General features: G+C 44.3%; 1 pseudogene; it reads right to left on the bottom strand.

Moving 5' to 3' along the window:
* Window positions 1-795: 795 nt before the first annotated feature.
* LOC148136041 (uncharacterized) overlaps window positions 796-19,876 on the bottom strand; it is a 40,098-nt pseudogene continuing 21,017 nt past the window's right edge.

Raw genomic sequence — 19,876 nt, 5'->3', positions numbered from 1 at the left:
CAGTGTTGACAGTCCGCAGGCCACAGGCTTATTTTCACACATTATTGACCAGCCTCCAGCCACAAGATTATTCACTCACAGTATTGACCAACCTCAGGCCACAGGACTAGTTCACAGAGTATTCATCAACTCAGGCAAAGGGATTATTCACACGCAGTATTGACCATCCTCAGGCAACAGGATTATTTAAACACGGTATTGACAATCCACAGTCCACAGAATTATTCACACAAGTATTCTCCATCCTCAGACCGCAGCATTATTCGCACTCAGTATTCTACAGGTTTAGTGACACACATTATTGACCATCCTCAGGCAACGGGATTATTTTCACACAGTACTGACCATCCTGACGCAACACAATTATTCACACACGGTATTGACCATCCTCAAGCCACAAGATTATTTTCACATGGTATTGACAATCATCGGGCTACAGGATTAATCACACATGGTATTGATCAATTGTCCAAAGGATTATTCTCACACAATATTGACCATCCTCAGGCAACAGGGGTAGTTCACAGAGTATTCATCAACTCAGGCAACAGGATTATTCTCATGCAGTATTGACCATCCTCAGGCCACAGGATTATTCACACGCAGTATTGACCATCCTCAGGCCACAGCATTATTCACACACACAATATTGAGAACCTCAGGCAGCAGGATTAATCACACATGTAACTGACCATTCACTGTCCAAAGGATTATTCACACACTGCATTGAACATCCTCAAGCCACCGGATTAGTGGCACACATTACTGAACATCCTCAGGCAACATTCTCAGTAGTCAGTATATAGGGTCCAGGCCAATGTGCTTATTGATTGAATCTGTGGATGAGTGCCAAACCTCTAGGAATTTCCTGGCTGTTCTGTGTTTGGCTTGTCCTATAATAGTAGTGTTGTCCCAGTCGAATTCATGTTGCTTGTCATCTGCGTGTGTGGCTACTAAGGATAGCTGGTCGTGTCGTTTCGTGGCTAGTTGGTGTTCATGGATGCGGATCGTTAGCTGTCTTCCTGTTTGTCCTATGTAGTATTTTGTGCAGTCCTTGCATGGGATTTTGTACACTGCATTGGTTTTGCTCATGCTCGGTATCGGGTCCTTCGTTCTCGTGAGTTGTTGTCTGAGAGTGGCTGTTGGTTTGTGTGCTGTTATGAGTCCTAGTGGTCGCAGTAGTCTGGTTGCCAGTTCGGAAATGCTCTTGATGTATGGTAGTGTGGCTAGTCCGTTGGGTTGTGGCATGTCCTCGTTCCGTTGTCTTTCCCTTAGGCATCTGTTGATGAAATTGCGCGGGTATCCGTTTTTGGCGAATACATTGTATAGGTGTTCCTCTTCCTCTTTTTGCTGTTCTGGAGTACTGCAGTGTGTTGTGGCCCTTTTGAATAGTGTCTTGATGCAACTTCTTTTGTTTGTGTTGGGGTGGTTGCTTTCGTAGTTCAGGACTTGGTCTGTGTGTGTGGCTTTCCTGTAAACCTTTGTGGTGAATTCTCCGTTCGGTGTTCTCTGTACCATCACATCGAGGAATGGGAGTTGGTTGTCCTTTTCTTCCTCTCCAGTGAATCGGATTCCTGTGAGTGTGGCATTGATGATCCGGTGTATGTTCTCTATTTCTGTGTTTTTAATTATTACAAAGGTGTCATCCACATATCTGACCCAGAGTTTGGGTTGAATTTGCGGTAAGACTGTTTGTTCTAAGCATTACCGCTTCTGCTAGGAGTCCAGAGATGGGTGAGCCCATGGGTGTGCCGTTGATTTGTTCATATATTTGGTTGTTGAATGTGAAGTGTGTGTTGTGAGGCACAGGTCCAGTAGTTTGAGTATGCCGTCTTTGTTGATAGGTTCAACGTCCTGTTGTCTGTTCTGTATGTCCAGCAGGTTGGCTATTGTTTCTCTGGCTAGGGTTTTGTCGATAGAGGTGAACAGTGCCATTACATCAAATGAGACCATGGTTACTTCCTTGTCTATGAGTATATGTGTATATTTCTGGGACAACTGGGACAACACTACTATTATAGGACAAGCCAAACAGAGAACAGCCAGGGAATTCCTAGAGGCATGGCACTCATCCATAGATTCAATCAATAAGCACATCGAACTGGACCCAATATACCGACCACTGCAACGGATAGCTGGAACTGACAACCGGAGGCGGCAGGTTCAAACCACTACAAATGCCGGAGGAAAGATCACAGAAACGCTTCCCAGGAGGCTCCCAAGCACTGAGGATATCACCTAGACAGGGGACGAAACGTCTGCAACACAAATTCCCAGCTCTGCGAACAGAACCACAACAACGAGCACCCAAGCTACAAATCTTCTCACAAACTTTGAGACCTGTAAGATAATCAGAGGGTTAGATAGAGTGGGCATCCTTTTTTTCTTGAATGGTGATGGTTAACATAAGGGGACATAGCTTCAAATTGAGGAATGATAGATATCGGACAGATGTCTGGGTAGTTTATTTACTCAGAATGTAGTAGGGGGCATGGAACACATTGCCTGCAACAGTAGTAGACTTGCCAACTTTAAGGGCATTTAAATGTTCATTGGATAAACATGGATGAAAATGGAATTGTGAAGGTGAGATGAGTTTCAGATTGATTTTACATTTTGGCACATCGAGGGCCAAAGGGCCTGTACTGCGCTGTAATGATCCATGTTCTATGTTCTGTCCTATCCCCATTCCCTATCCTTGTATCCTCCTCCAGCCCCTTCACTGCAAACTGTGTCTGTAATATTCAGTTCACAAATAGGAGATTCATCACATGCACAAAGATTGCTCATCAACAGACACAGTCTGCCTTTGTTTAATGCAGATGTCCCAGGATAGTCCACTCCGCCATTCAATCATGGCTGACGGGCATTTCAACTCCACTTACCCGCATTCTCCCCATAGCCCTTAATTCCTTGTGACATCAAGAATTTATCAATCTCGGCCTCCACTGCACTCTGCGGCAATGAATTCCACAGGCCCACCACTCTCTGGCTGAAAAAATGTCTCCGCATTTCTGTTCTGAATTTACCCCCTCTAATTCTAAGGCTGTGTCCACGGGTCCTAGTCTCCTCGCCTAACGGAAACAATTTCCTACCGTCCACCCTTTCCAAACCATGTATTATCTTCTAAGTTTCTATTAGATCTCCCCTTAATCTTCTAAACTCCAATGAATACAATCCCAGGATCCTCAGCCGTTCCTTGTATGTTAGACCTACCATTCCAGGGATCATCCGTGTGAATCTCCGCTGGACACGCTCCAGTGCCAATATGTCCCTCCTGAGGTGTGGGGACCAAAACTGGACACAGTACTCCAAATGGGGCCTAACCAGAGCTTTATAAAGTCTCAGTAGCACAACAACAGTGCTTTTATATTCTAACCCTCTTGAGATAAATGACAACATTGCATTTGCTTTCTTAATCACGGACTCAACCTGCATGTTTACCTTTAGAGAATCCTCAACTAGCACTCCCAGATCCCTTTGTACTTTGGCTTTACGAATTTTCTCACCGTTTAGAAAGTAGTCCATGCTTGTATTCTTTTTTCCCAAGTGCAAGACCTCGCATTTGCTCACATTGAATTCCATCAGCCATTTCCTGGACCACTCTCCCAAACTGTCTAGATCCTTCTGCAGCCTCCTCACTTCCTCAGTACTACCTGCCTGTCCACCTAACTTTGTATCATCGGCAAACTTCGCTAGAATGCCCCCAGTCCCTTCATCCAGATCATTAATATACAATGTGAACAGCTGTGGCCCCAACACTGAACCATGCGGGACACCGCTTGTCACCGGCTGCCATTCTGAAAAAGAACCTTTTATCCCAACTCTCTGCCTTCTGTCAGACAGCCAATCCTCAATCCATGCCAGTAGCTCACCTTGAACACCATGGGCCCTCACCTTGCTCAGCAGCCTCCCGTGTGGCACCTTATCAAAGGCGTTTTGAAAGTTTAGATAGGGCGGCACATTGGCACAGTGGTTAGCACTGCTGCCTCACAACGCTAGAGACCCGGGTTCAATTCCCACCTCAGGCGACTGACTGTGTGGAGTTTGCACATTCTCCCCGTGTCTGCGTGGGTTTCCTCTGGGTGCTCCGGTTTCCTCCCACAGTCCAAAGATGTGCAGGTTAGGTGAAATGGCCATGCCAAATTGCCCGTAGTGTTAGGTAAGGGGTAAATGTAGGGATATGGTTGGGTTGCGCTTTGGCGGGTCGGTGTGGACTTGTTGGGCCAAAGGGCCTGTTTCCACAGTGTAATGTAAATGTAAATGTAAAAAATGTAATAAATAGACCACATCCACTGGGTTTCCCTGGTCTAACCTACTTGTCACCTCTTCAAAGAATTCCAACAGGTTTGTCAGGCACTACCTCCCCTTACTAAATCCATGCTGACTTGTTCTAATCTGACTCTGCTCATCCAAGAATTTAGAAACCTCATCCTTAATTCTTAATGATGGATTCTGGAGAAACCTCATCCTTAATGACGGATTTTTCAACAGGGAAAGGACATTTCCCTGTGTCTTCCCACTGAAGCTGGGCTGGAATGGAATTTCTGTCCAACAATGAATTGGCTGCTTGACTCCAGCTCCTTTTGCTGAAACAATATATTTTAAAACTGACAGTAACTGGCCATACACGAGTTGGTGATGAGAAACCAGGCAGAAGTCATTCAGAATCTGATGGTAACTGTGTACCCTGTAAACAATAACAAAGTCATGACAGAGTACCTCCAATTGTTATTTCTGTCACCATTTTCTTTCGTTTTGAATGCTTTTGGACAACAGCTTTTGAAGATCCTGCCATTTACACCCTCAGCTTTTGTTTCTTCATTTAATGATTTCCCCTGCCCACCCCAGTCCTTGCACAATTTTGGTCATTCCGTCATTGAAGTCTCTCCTGCCCTCCACCCATAACAGACTTTCCCTTCTGCTTTCCTTCCCATCTTTCTCCTGAGATCCAAGGAATAATGCAGGTGGTTCCTTCTCTCCCGCATTCGGTACATTATCACCCACAGAGATACACAGAGATCATCAAACCACAGGCTCAAACAGAGACTGTGTTCAGTCCCACTCCGATCTCACAGTCCAGTGACATATTTATATTCTAACATTCAAACAGAGCAACAGAGAAATAAGTCATTTCCAATTCTCTGCACGCCAGTCTGTAGACAAATCCTAGGAGAAAGTGAGGACTGCAGATGCTGGAGATCAGAACTTAAAAATGGGTCACTAAAAAAGCGCAGCAGGTCAGGCAGTATCAAAGGAGCAGGAGAATCGATTTTTTGGGCATAAGCCCTTCTTCAGGAAACATTCCTGAAGAAGGGCTTATGCCCGAAACATCGATCTCCTACTCCTTTGATGCTGCCTGACCTGCTGCACTTTTCCAACAACACATTTTTAAGCTGTAGACAAATCCTAGCCTCCAAATCACAGCGACTGTAAGATCAAAAAGGACTGTGTTAATCTCTCAATATTTACCCACATCAACCAACTGAATAATACTTTGTGAAGGTTTATAATTGGAAAAACTGTATTGTCCAGATGCTGTGAACATTAATTAAAAACAGAGACTGCTGGAAATACTCACTCATTTTCTCTGATGAAAGGTCATTGACCAGAAACATTCATTGTGTTTCTCTCTCCACAGATGCTGTTTGATCTGCTGAGTATTTGCAGCACTTTCTGTTTTACATCATTTAGGTTCACTCCATGTTCAGAATGCACACAAGTTATTTAATTAAAACAGATATTCCCATTGAGTTCAGGTTATTTATGATTGATATACGACAGAAATCTATTTGTACTTTACAATATTAAAGATACAATTACATACACAAATGTGGAGATAAACATTAAATATATGAACATAATCCATCAGACATACAAAGAATAACAGAGATCTGAGTGCTGAGTGGTCTCACTTCATGTACAATATCAAAGACTGGGAAACAAACTCAACACATCACATTTACAGGCTGGAGTGCCCAGAGATTGAATTATTCCCACTGTCAATTCGAAAATCTTTAACTTTTGGATCAGGCTTATCCTTTTCCATAGCTATTTTAAAACTGATAGAATTGTGGTAAGTGTTTCCCCACTAATATCTCAGTGACTTGCCCTGCCTTATTCCCCAAGAGGACGTTAAATTTTGCCCCTTCTCTCGGATGGCCATTTACATATTGATTGAGAAGGTTTTCTTGAATAAATTTAACAAATTCCTCCCATCCATTACCAGTCTATGTTTGGAAAGTTAAGATCTCTTTCTATTATAACTTTATTATTCTTACAGCTATCAGCGACCTCCCTGCATATTTAGAACATAGACACATGGTGGGTGGCACGGTATCTCAGTGGTTAGCACTGCTGCCTCACAGCGCCAGAGACTCGGGTTCAATTCCCACCTCAGGCGACTGTCTCTGTGGAGTTTGCACAATCTCCCTGTGTCTGTGTGTGTTTTTTCCGGGTGCTCCGGTTTCCTCCCACAGTCCAAAAATATGCAGGTTAGGTGAATTGACCATGCTAAATTGCCTGTAGTGTTAGGTGAAGGGGTAAAGGTAGGGGAATGGCTCTGAGTAAGTTGTGCTTCGGCCGGTCGGTGTGGACTTGTTGGGCCGAAGGGCCTGTTTCCAAACTGTAAGTAATCTCACCTAATCTAAAAAAAAGTGCATCACAGAACAGGCCCTTAGACCACGATGTTGTGCCGAAATTTAATCCTAATGTAAAATATAGTAACAACCTACGCACCCCTCAACTCACTGCTATCCATGTGCATGTCCAGCAGTCACTTAAATGTCCCCAATGACTTTGCCTCCACCACCTCAACTGGCAATGCATTCCATGCATTCACATCTGTCTGCGTAAAGAACCAACCTCTGATGTCTCCTTTATACTTTCCTCCTAATATCTTCAAACTATGACTTCTCGTACCAGTCAATCATCAATTTGCTCCTCAATTTCCCGCTGACTACTGGGGAATCTATGTTACGATCACATCAGAGTGATCAAACCTTTCTTTTTTCTCAGATCCACACACGTTGCTTCACTGGGCGATCCCTCAGGAACATCCTCTCCAAGTCCTGTCATGATGTTTTCCCTAATCAAAATAGCCACTCCCCCTCTTCTCTTGCCTCCCCTTCCATCTTTCTAATGAATAGATCATGGAGTATCTGATCTTACTACTTCTGATGAAGAGTCACTGGACTTCAAATATTAACTCTATTTTCTCTCCACAGATGTTGCCAGACCTGCTAAGTTTCTCTAGCAATTGTGCCTGCAGTTTACCCAGCTTCAGCAGCAAGTCATAGAACATAGAGCATTGCAGGGCAGTACACGCCCTTCGGCCCTTGATGTTGCGCCGATCTGTGGAACTAATCTGAAGCCTATTTATCCTACGCTATTCCATTTTCATCCGTACGTTTATCCAATGACCATATAAATGCCCTTAAAGTTGGCGAGTCTACTACTGTTGCAGGCAGTGCATTCTAGGTCCCTCCTACTCTCTGAGTAAAGGAACTATCTCTGACATCTGTCCTATATATATATCACCCCTCAGTTTAAAGCTATGTCCCCTTGTGCTAGCCATCACCATCCAAGAAAGAAAATTCTCACTGTCCACCCTATCTAATCCTCTGATTATGTTATATGGCTCAATTAAGTCACCTCTCAACCTTCTCACTAATGAAAACAGCCTTTCCTCATAAGACCTTCCCTCCATACCAGCCAACATCCTAGTAATTCTTCTGAACCCATTCCAAAGCTTCCACATCCTGCCTGTAATGCGGTGACCAGAACTGTATGCAATACCCCAATGCAGCCGCACCAGAGTTTTGTACAGCTGCAGCATTACCTCATGGCTCCAAAACTCAATCTCTCTACCAATAAAAGCTCACACACCATATGCCTTCCTAACAACCCTATCAACCTGGGTGGCAACTTTCAGGGATTATATTCCAAGTTAGATCTTCATGCTCTTTCTTCTACTATGACTGCCATGTTAGGAAATTCCTAGTATGAGCCTTGTTTTGGTTTTAATGACATCACTGTCCTGTTTGAAGCCATCCCCAGATGCTCTCTCCCTCCTCCTCTCTTCCAGGTTGTGGTTGAAGAAATATTTGCAGCTGTCTGGGCTGTTATTTCCAAATGCCTTAGCTTAATGGTCATAGTAACAATGGGACACAGTTCTCCAATACAGTGTTTAAGTTCTGATCTTTCTCAATGCAGTTCTTTGATCTAAGGAGAATTTCTACTTCAATATCACGGAGGGTGGTGTGTGTATGGAATGAGCTGCCAGAGTAAGTGGTGGAGGCTGGTACAATTACAGCATTTAAAAGGTATCTGGATCATGCCTGAGACAAATCTTTCACATTGGTCTTCACCACATCAGATTTAAATTCATGAATATGGAATAAATCACAAACACAGTGACATGATTCACTGTGATTAAAGTAATAATACAAGAAGCAATGCATTGGATTATCATGGTTTGTGTATGTGTATTAGTGTGCGAATGTGCATCGGCAACATTAATCATCTTCCACTTCTTTGACACCCCTATCATTTTCATAGTTATCTTTTTGGTCTTAATCAACTGATAAACCATTTCTTTTCCTGTCGATTTTACCCATTTACAATTTCCCTGTGCTTCCTTGGCCTTTCTAAGTTTTTTTTAGTTTTCAGTTCACCCATTTAGATTCTAGGCTAAGCTTCCCATTGTTTTTTAATTGTTTTGTCAGGATCAGTATCTTTCTTTTACTGTTTCATGTCACCCTGTATGCTTGGGGACACCTATGGAGCACGAGATGTGGAAATATAATGATATCTGTTATTGGATCATGTTTACTCTGTTTCTTTAGAATCTCACTTTTGAGATCCTCCCACTGATTTGTCATTATTTTATCTTCAAATACCTGCATCCAGTCCAACTTCGTCAGATTATCTCTCAGATTAAGAAATAGAAACGTACAGCACAGAACAGGCCCTTTGGCCCAAGATGTTGTGCCGAGGATTAATCCTAATTTCAAATAAAAAAACTAACCTACACACCCTTCAATTCACTGTTGTCCATGTACAAGTCCAGCAGTCACTTCAATGTCTGTAATGAATCTGCTTCCATCACCACCGCTGGCAATGCATTCCATGCGCTCACAACTCTCTGCGTAAAGAATCTAATTCTGACGTCTCCTCTATACCTTCCTCCTAACACCTTAAAACTATGACCCCTCGTGGCAGACTCATGAGATTTGTTCCCCCTGACATCAACGTTTTAATCTTGCTGTCTTTGTCTTGTTCCATATTTATGCTCAATGTAAATGTATTAATGTCAGCAACTCAAAAATAGTCCCTCTCTCTTAGTTCATCCAGAAGACCAGCTTCATTTCAGAAGATCAATTCCTGAATTGCTTTTCCTCTCACTGAGCTCTTATGTGCTAAAGAGGTCAGTTAAATATGGTACAATAATCTTTTTGCTCTCAGTGTCTTTCACACTGTTCGTATTGAGAGATTTTTGAGAGATGAAATCCCCAAATACTCTGGTACTTCAAAATATTCAAAAATGTCTGACATACTACTCTTCTGTTTTCCTCAGAGGATTTGGTCATCACCTGTAAACTGCTAGCAGTGTGGCTGCCACCTTTTTAAAACGATCTCAGCTGAACCCTTATCGCGTCTTTTGTAAATTCATTGAGTATATCAATGAAGGCCCTGTTAACCAGAGTGGAGGAGGAGAAACAGTTGAAGATTAAGGGATGCATAGAGTCATTGAGATGTCCAGTATGGAAACAGACCCTTAATTCCAATTGTCCATGTTGACCAGATATCCTGAACACATCTAGTCCCATTTGCTAGCATTTGTCTCATATCTTTCTAAATTCTTCCTATTCATGGACCCATCCAGATGCCTTTTACGTGTATTTACACGAACACCGCTCCCCCCCCCCCCCCACCCCGACTTATCTGGCAACTCATTCCATACACACAACAACCTGTGCGAAAAAGTTGCTCTTTAGGTCCCTTTTAAATCTTTTCCCTCTCGAATATGCCTTCCAGTTTTTGTTTCCCTACCCTGGGGAAAGGATCTTGGCTAATCACCATATCCATGCCTCTCATGATTTTATAAACCTCGATAAGGTCACCCCCCTCTAGTCTCCAAGCTCCAGGCAAAATAGCCCCACTTGCAAGGAACTATGAATCATTCTTTTGCTAATTATCTTAGCTGTGTTCTCTATTAATGGTCTCCCTGTCAGTCTAAAGACAGACAGTAATTGCTTCCAGCACGAGGGAGAGAGAAGCTCATATTAGATGCACGCTGGTGGAAGGTGACATCGAGTCATAGGGTGGTACAACATGGTACAACTTGTCCATGCTGACCAGATGTCATAAATTAATCTAGTCCATTTGCCAGCATTAGCACCAAATCCCTCTCAACCCTTCCTAATCATATACACATTCAGATGGCATTTAAATGTTGTAATTGTACCAGCCTCCACCACCTCCTCAGGCAGCTCATTCCATACACACATCAACCTCTGCATGAAAAAGTTGCCCCTTAGGTCCCTTTTAAATGTTTCCCCTCAAACCATAAATCTATACACTCCAGTTCTGGACTCTTCCACTCCAGGGCAAATACCTTGTCTATTTACCCTATCCATGCCCCTCAGGATTTTATAAACCTCGATAAGGTCACTCCTCAGCCTCTGATGGTCCAGGGAAAACAGCCCCAGCCTATTCAGCCTCTCCCTTTCACTCCAACCCGCTAACCCTCGCAATATCCTTCTAAATCTTTTCTGAACCCTTTCAAGTTTCACAACATTTTTCCTATAGCAGAGAGACCAGAATTGAATGTGGTATTCAAAAATGGTCTAACTAATGTCCTGTACAGCCACACCATGACCTCCCAACTCCTACTCATTGCACTGACCAATAAAGGAAAGCATACCAAATGTTTTCTTCACTATCATGTCAACCTGCAACTCCACTTTCAAGGAACTATGAACCTGCACTCCAAGGTCTATTTGTTCAGGGACACACTCCAGTACTTTACCATTAAGTGTATAAGTCCTGCTCTGATTTGCCTTTCCAAAACGCAGCACCTCATATTTATCTAAACTCCATCTGCCAATCCTCAGCCTATTGGTCCATCTGATCAAGGTCCCACTTTACTCTGAGGTGACCTTGTTCACTATCCACTGCACCTACAAATTTGTTGTTATTGTAAACTGACTAATCACACCTCCTATATTCACATCCAAATCATTTATATAAATGACAAAAGGTAGTGGACCCAACACCAATCCCTGTGGCACACTGCTCATCACAGGCCTCCAGTCTGAAAAACAACCCTCCACCACTACCTCTGTCTTCCACCTTCGAGACAGTTCTGTATCCAAGTGGCTTCTTCCTGTATTCCATGTGAACTAACTGTGCTAACCAGGCTACTATGAGGAACCTTGTCAAACACCTTACTGAAGTTCATATAGAACATGTCCACTGCTCTGTACTGATCAATCCTCTTTGTTACTTCTTAAATAACTCAATCAAGTAGGTGAGACATGATTTTTCACACACAATGCCATATTGACTATCCCTAATCAGTCCTTGCCTTTTCAAACACATGTAAATCCTGTCCTTCAGGATTCTCTCCAGCAACTCACTCAACTCCAACGTCAGGCTTATTGGTCTATAGTTTCCCAGCTTTTCCTTACCACCTTTCTTAAATACTGACACCACATTAGTCAGTCTTTCAGCACCTCACCTAGCTATTGATGATACATTTATCTCAGCAAGGGGCCCAGCAATCATTTTGCTAGATTCTCACAGACGTCTAGGGTACACTTGACCAGGTCCTGGAGAGTTATCCACTTTTAAGGATTTTAAGCCATTCAGCACCTCCTCCTCGATAATATGGACATGTTTCAAGATATCACTAGTTATTTTCACATGTTCTATATCTTCCATGTTCCTTTCCACAGTAAACACTGATGCTAAACACTAATTTATTATCTCCCCCATTCTCTCGTGGTTCCACACATAGGCTGTCTTGCTGATCTTTGAGGGGCCCTATTGTCTCCCTGGTTACCCTTTTGTCCTTAATGTATTTGTAAAGCCCCTTTGGATTTTCCTTAACCCTATTTGCCAAAGCTATCTCATGTTCCCTTTTTGTCCTCCTGATTTTCCTCTTAAATATAATTCTATAGCCTTTATGCTCTTCTAAGGACTCACCCGATCTCTGCTGTCTATGTCTGACATCTGCTTCCGTCTTTTTCTTGACTAAAACCTCCATTTCTCGAGTCATTCAGCATTTCCTCCACCTACCACCTTGCCCTACACCCTCACAGGAACATACCTTCTCTGGAGTTCCATTATTTCATTTTTGAAGGCATCCTATTTTCCAGCCATCCCTTTACCTGCAAACATCTGCCCGACCCCAAACAACTTTTGAAAGTTCTTGCCTAATACCATCAAAATTGGCCTTCCTCCAATTTAGAACTTTAATCTTTAGATCAGGTCAGTGCTTTTCCATGGCTATTTTAAAACTAATAGAATTATGCTCATTTGCCCCAAAGTGCTCCCCCACTGACACCACAGTCATCTCAGACTGCCTTATTTCCCAAAAAGACATCAGGTTTTACACCTTCTCTAGTCGGTATATCCACACACTGAATCAGAAAATTTTCTTGTACACACTTAAGAACTTCTTTTCCATCCAAGCCCATACTGTTCAATTTATTAAATGTATATTATTCTAAGGCATTAGTTTTCACATTCAACACCCAGGCTGCAATTTGCCTACTTATGATAGAACCCATTTGATTTGAGTTCCATTGAATTCAGAGAACACGTAGACATCTACTCTTCCATATAGACAATGAAACTTGTTCTGATTCCCAACTGATGGTAATACTGGACCAGAATCAAACCTGGCTTGATGGATCATAGGTTTAATTTTCTGTTGCTAAGTTAGTTAACGTAGTGGTTAGTCACTGTGGCAGATTTGGTCCGACTGGATTTATACATTCCTTTTTGGGAAGGACATACTATATGGTCACTGTTAGTGTCAGGGTCAATATTGTAGATGAATTGGAACAGCTTCACTTCAATACCTTAGGGCAGACTTGATAACATATGAAGATTATGCCATGATCTTGAGAACTGCTAACATTTTTAGAGGTGCAAGTGTCTTAAGTGAAATTTAAAAGTAGTGAAGATTGTGTAGATGGTGATAATCCTGTGATCAAACAGTTTTGATCAGGTGCGAGTTGGTGACAGCCTGTTTGAGTGCTCATACTGTCCCTTGGTTGGTTGTTGGTTCAGAGCCCTCATCAGCTGATGATCACCAGGTGACGGTCAGAATACCCGTGTGCAGCACGATGCACCGAATGGCCTCCTGCTACATTATGCCAATTCTGTGATTCTGTTTTCCTCATTGTTTGGATGTGAACATTGACCACGTGTTTCAACACAATATCAAAATTGAGATTGGGAATTTAGTAACAATCAATCACAATATCTGAACATGTTCCATTGTTTTAACTCACTGTGTTCTGTTGTACCGTGTAGTTTCTCCCCCATATCCTCTCAAGCTCACTTCACTCTCATTCACAAGACCCATCCTGGCTATTCAACTTGAAAAAGAATGATTTGCATTGATAGAATATCTGTCACAATGATAGGTCTTTTCAAACTGCTTTATGGTCAATGAATCCTTCCAAAGTACAGTTGCAGTAGGAAATGTGACATTGAGTGTTCACAAACACAATGTGGTAATGACCAAATCACCGGTTTCTGCATTAATACCTGGGAGTAAATATTGAACAGAACTCTGGGCATAACACTCTTCATCCCAGGCTGCAAAAGGAACAGGATGTGAACATAGGAGATGGCTCATTGTGAACTTCCAGTCTTCACTTGATTTAGGGAGGATGCTACAGAATCAGACATTTCCAATCCTTGCTCAAAAAAATGTGAGCTCAGTCCTCGTAATGGTAGGCCAGTCAGTTTAATGTCAGTGATGAGGCAGGTTTTAGAAGTAATAATCTGGGCAAAAATTGATAAACACTGGGATATTTCTAGTTAATCACAGAGCCAAAACACATTGTAAAAGGCGGATTTTGCTTCACTAATTTAATGGAATTTTTTGATGAAGTAACAGTGAAGGTTGATGAAGAGAATATGTTGGATGCTGTTTTGGAAAACATTTGACAAAAATGCCACATAAAAGGCTCCTGACAATGTTGAAGTTCATAAAGTAGGACAGTTGGTATTAGTTTGGATGAAATCATTGGCTACAGGACTGAACAGCAATATTACATTTTCCTATTGTGCACTGAATATAACTATGTTCCATACTCCAGCTGTAGCCTAACCAATCAATACTCCAACCTCTCACCCTCGGAACGCGCAGCCCTCCACTCCCTCCGTTCCAACCCCAACCTCACCATCAAACCAGCTGACAAGGGAGGCGCAGTAGTAGTTTGGCGCACTGACCTCTACACCGCTGAGGCCAAACGCCAGCTCGCAGATACCTCCTCCTACCGTCCCCTTGACCATGACCCCACCCCCCACCACCAAACCATCATCTCCCAGACCGTCCATAACCTCATCACCTCAGGGGACCTCCCATCCACCGCCTCCAACCTCATAGTCCCACAACCCCGCACCGCCCGTTTCTACCTCCTGCCCAAAATCCACAAACCTGACTGCCCCGGACGACCCATCGTCTCAGCCTGCTCCTGCCCAACCGAACTCATCTCGGCATACCTCGACACGGTCCTGTCCCCATTAGTCCAAGAACTCCCCACCTACGTTCGTGACACCACCCACGCCCTCCACCTCCTCCAGGATTTCCGCTTCCCCGGTCCCCAACGCCTCATCTTCACCATGGACATCCAGTCCCTGTACACCTCCATTCCCCATCACGAAGGACTCAAAGCACTCCGCTTCTTCCTTTCCCGCCGTACCACCCAGTACCCTTCCACCGACACCCTCCTTCGACTGACCGAACTGGTCCTCACCCTGAACAACTTTTCTTTCCAATCTTCCCACTTTCTCCAAACAAAAGGAGTAGCCATGGGCACCCGCATGGGCCCCAGCTATGCCTGCCTCTTCGTAGGGTATGTGGAACAATCCATCTTCCGCAACTACACTGGCCCCACCCCCCATCTTTTTCTTCGCTACATTGATGACTGTATCGGCGCTACCTCGTGCTCCCACGAGGAGGTTGAACAGTTCATCCACTACACGAACACCTTCCACCCCGACCTCAAATTCACCTGGACAGTCTCGGACTCCTCCCTCCCCTTCCTAGACCTTTCTGTTTCTATCTCAGGCGACCGAATCAACACGGACATCTACTACAAACCTACCGACTCCCACAGCTACCTGGACTACACCTCCTCCCATCCTGCCCCCTGTAAAAACGCCATCCCATTCTCCCAATTCCTTCGTCTCCGCCGCATCTGCTCCCAGGAGGACCAGTTCAAAATACGTACAACACAGATGGCCTCCTTCTTCAAGGACCGCAATTTCCCCCCCGACGTGGTCGACGGTGCCCTCCACCGCATCTCTTCCACTTCCCGCTCCTCCGCCCTTGAGCCCCGCCCCTCCAACCGCCACCAGGACAGAACCCCACTGGTCCTCACCTACCACCCCACCAATCTCCATGTACAGCGCATCATCCGCCGTCACTTCCGCCACCTCCAAACAGACCCCAGCACCAAGGATATATTTCCCTCCCCTCCCCTATCAGCTTTCCGTAGAGACCACTCCCTCCGCGACTCCCTTGTCAGATCCACACCCCCCACCGACCCAACCACCACTCCCGGCACCTTCCCTTGCAACCGCAGGAGGTGCAACACTTGCGCCCACACCTCCCCCCTCACTTCTCTCCAAGGCCCCAAGGGAAACTTCCATATCCGCCACAGATTCACCTGCACCTCCACCCACATCATCTACTGCATCCGCTGCAGCCGGTGTGGCCTCCTCTATATTGGGGAGACAGGCCGCCTACTTGCGGAGCGATTCAGAGAGCACCTCTGGGCCACCCAGACGAACCAACCCAACCAACCTGTGGCACAGCATTTCAACTCCCCCTCCCACTCCACCGAGGATATGCAGGTCATTGGACTCATCCACCGCCAAACCACAACAACCCGACGGTCGGAGGAGGAGCGTCTTATCTTCCGACTGGGAACCCTCCAACCGCAGGGGATGAACTTGGACTTCACCAGTTTCTTCATCCCCCCTCCCCCCACCTTGTCTCAGCCGGATCCCTCCAGCCCGGCACCGCCTTCCTGACCTGCAGTCTTCTTCTTGACCTCTCCGCCTCCATCCTACTCCGACCTATCACCCTCACCTTGACCTCTTTCCACCTATCACATTTCCAACTCCCCTCCTCCAAGTCCCTCCTCCCTACCTTTTATCTTCTCCTGCTGAACACTCTCTGCTCATTCCTGAAGAAGGGCCTGTGCCCGAAACGTCGAATCTCCTGTTCCCTGGATGCTGCCTGACCTGCTGTGCTGTTCCAGCAATAAAGTTTCAACTTTGATCTCCAGCATCTGCAGACCTCACTTTCTCCCTTAACCTATCAATAAAACCTCCAATGCTTCGGCTAATAAGAAAATGTATGATTTTGTGACCACTGTATAATCCTCCCACTCACCTTCAAGGACTTGTGGACATTCACTCCAAGGTCCTGTCTCTCATTATGTCACTCTCTGTTCCCAGTTCAGTGTATTGTCACACTCTGTCTCCCTGTATTCACAGGTCAGTGTGTTATCTCTCCATCTTTCTTTCTTCCCAGTTGTGTGTTCTCTGCTTGTCTCTCACTTTTTCCAGTTGTGTGGTCTCTGTTTTTCTCTCTCTCTGTTCCCAGTTCAGTGTGTTGTCTCTCTGTCTTTCTCTATTGCCAGTTGTGTATTATCACACTCTCTTCTCTCTTCTCAGTTCAGTGTTTTATCTCTCTGTTTCTCTCTATTTTTAGTTGTATGCTCTCTGTTTCTCTCTTTCTCCATTCCCAGTTCAGTGTTTTGTCAGTTTATCTTACTCTATTCTCAGTTCAATGTGTTGTCTCTTTGTCTCTCTCCATTTCCAGTTCACTGTGGGTGTCTCTCAATCTCTATTCCCAGTTCAGGGTGTTCTCTATCTCTCTCTATTGCCAGTTCTGTCACTCCTGTTCCAGTTCAGTATGTTGTCTGTCTGTCTCTCTCGATTCCAAGTTGTGTGTTCTCAGTTTGTCTCTCACCTCCCCTAGTTCAATGCATTCTCTGTTTCTCTCTCCATTCCCAGTTCAGTGTTTTGTCAGTTTATCTTACTCTATTCTCAGTTCAATGTGTTGTCTCTTTGTCTCTCTCCATTTCCAGTTCACTGTGGGTGTCTCTCAATCTCTATTCCCAGTTCAGGGTGTTCTCTATCTCTCTCTATTGCCAGTTCTGTCACTCCTGTTCCAGTTCAGTATGTTGTCTGTCTGTCTCTCTCGATTCCAAGTTGTGTGTTCTCAGTTTGTCTCTCACCTCCCCTAGTTCAATGCATTCTCTGTTTCTCTCTCCATTCCCAGTTCATTGTGATGTTAGCTTATCTCCTTCTATTGCCAGTTCAGTGTGTTATCATCTTTTGTCTATGTTGTCTATCTATCTCTCACTATTCCCAATTCAGTATCTTGTTTCCCTGTCTCCCTCTTTTCCCAGTTCAGAGTGTTGTATCTCTGTTGCTATTGCCAGTTCTGTGTTGTTACTCCATCTCTCTCTGCATTCCCAATTCAGTGAGTTGTCTCTCTGTCTCTCACTTTCAGGTTCATTGTGTTGCCACTCTGTCTCTCTCTAATCCCAAATCACTGTCTCTCATTACCTGGTGGTCTAGTGCTTAGGATTCGGTGCTTTCACCGTCGTGGCCTGGGTTCAATTCCCAGCCAGGAAACGGGTGTGTTTAATTTTTTTTTGGGTGCCACAGTAGCTCAGTGGTTAGCACAGCTGCCTCACAGCGCCAGAGACTCGGGTTCAATTCCCGCCTCAGGCAACTGTCCCTGTGTCTGCGTGGGTTTCCTCCGGGTGCTCCGGTTTCCTCCCACAATGGGTGAATTGGCCATGCTAAATTGCCCGTAGTGTTAGGTGAAGGGGTAAATGTAGAGGAATGGGTCTGGGTGGGTTGCTCTTCGGAGGGTCGGAGGGCCTGTTTTCACACTGTTAGTAATGTAATCTAATCATTACGTCTCTATTTCCAATTCAGTGTGTTGTCTCTCTCTGTCTCTAATCCCAGTTCACTGTCTTGTCACTGTCTCTCCCCATTCCCAGGGCAATGTCTTGTCACTGTCGCTCCCCATTCCCAGGGCAATGTCTTGTCACTGTCTCTCTCCATTCCCAGGGCAATGTCTTGTCACTGTCTCTCCCCATTCCCAGGTCACTGTCTTGTCACTGTCTCTCCCCATTCCCAGTTCACTGTCTTGTCACTGTCTCTCCCCATTCCCAGGGCAATATCTTGTCAATGTCTCTCTCCATTCCCAGGTCATGTCTTGTCACTGTCCCTCCCCATTCCCAGGGCAATGTCTTGTCACTGTCTCTCCCCATTCCCAGGCCACTGTCTTGTCACAGTCTCTCCCCATTCCCAGGGCAATGCCTTGTCACTGTCTCTCCCCATTCCTAGGTCAATGTCTTATCACTGCCTCTCCCCATTCCCAGTTTAGTATGCTCCCTCACAATCTATCTCTATTGCCAGTTCATTCTGATGTCCATCATTGTCCATCCTTAATTGTGCAAAGGGCAGTTAAGAGTCAATTTGCTGATGACATAAAGGTGAGTAGTAAAATGAGTTGTGAAGACAAACCATCTGGCAAATGGAGTACAATGTGGCAAAGTGTGAAATGGTACATTTTGGAAGAAAGAATAATAAGGCAACATATTACTGCAATACTATGGCTGAAGAGCTCAGGGATGGAGAGGAATCTGGGTGTCTTCGTACACAAATCACAGAAAGGTAATCTATAGGTATAGCAAGTAATCAGGAAGGCTAATCGTGTCACATTTTATTGTGAGAGGAATTGAAAGCAAGTGTGTGAAGGCTCTGCTTCACTTACCAAGGATGTGGGTAAGGCCTCATGTGGAGTGCTGTGTACAGTACCGGTCACCGTACTTATGTTAATGTGTTGGAAGAAGAACAGGTTTACTAGGCTAATACTCGGAAGGAGCGGATTGTTCCTTATATTTTTCTCGGGATTTACTCAATCACTGCTGTTAATACCTGACATCTGCTTCCTTCTTTTTCTTGACCAGAAACATAATTACTCTAGTTATCAGCATTCCCTACACCTACCAGCCTCGCCCTTCAACCGAGTAGGAACAGACGGTATATTAGACTCCATTATCTCATTTTGAAAGTTTGACATTGCCCAGCCATGCCTTTCCCTGTGAGTATCCACTCACAATCAACTTTCAAAAGTTCTTGACTAATACCATCAAAATATGCCTTCCTTCAATTTTGAATGTTAACTTTTAGATCTGGTCTATCCTTTTACATCACTATTTTACAACTAACAAAACGATGTTAACTCCCCCATTGATACCGAATTCACTTGCCCTGCCTTATCCCAAAAAAAAGGTCAAGTTTTGCACCTTCTCTAGTAGGTATATCTACATACTGAATCAGAAAGATTTCTTGCACACACTTAACAAATTCCTCTCCATCCAAGCCCTTAGCAGTATGGTAGTCCCAGTCAATGCTTGGAAAGTTAAAATCCCCTACCATAACCACCCTATTATTCTTACAGATAACGGATATCTCCTTACAAATTTGTTTCTCAATTTCCTGCTGACTATTGGGGGTGTAAGGGCTCTATCGTACAATCCCAATAAGGTGATCATCCTTTTCTTATTTCGCAGTTCTACCTAAATAACTTTCC

Source organism: Chiloscyllium plagiosum, unplaced genomic scaffold (genome assembly GCF_037043375.1).
Source record: "Chiloscyllium plagiosum isolate Xiang-an unplaced genomic scaffold, Cpla_swu_hap1 HiC_scaffold_47, whole genome shotgun sequence".
Taxonomy (NCBI): domain Eukaryota; kingdom Metazoa; phylum Chordata; class Chondrichthyes; order Orectolobiformes; family Hemiscylliidae; genus Chiloscyllium; species Chiloscyllium plagiosum.
This window is presented reverse-complemented; position numbering and strand designations above follow the sequence as displayed.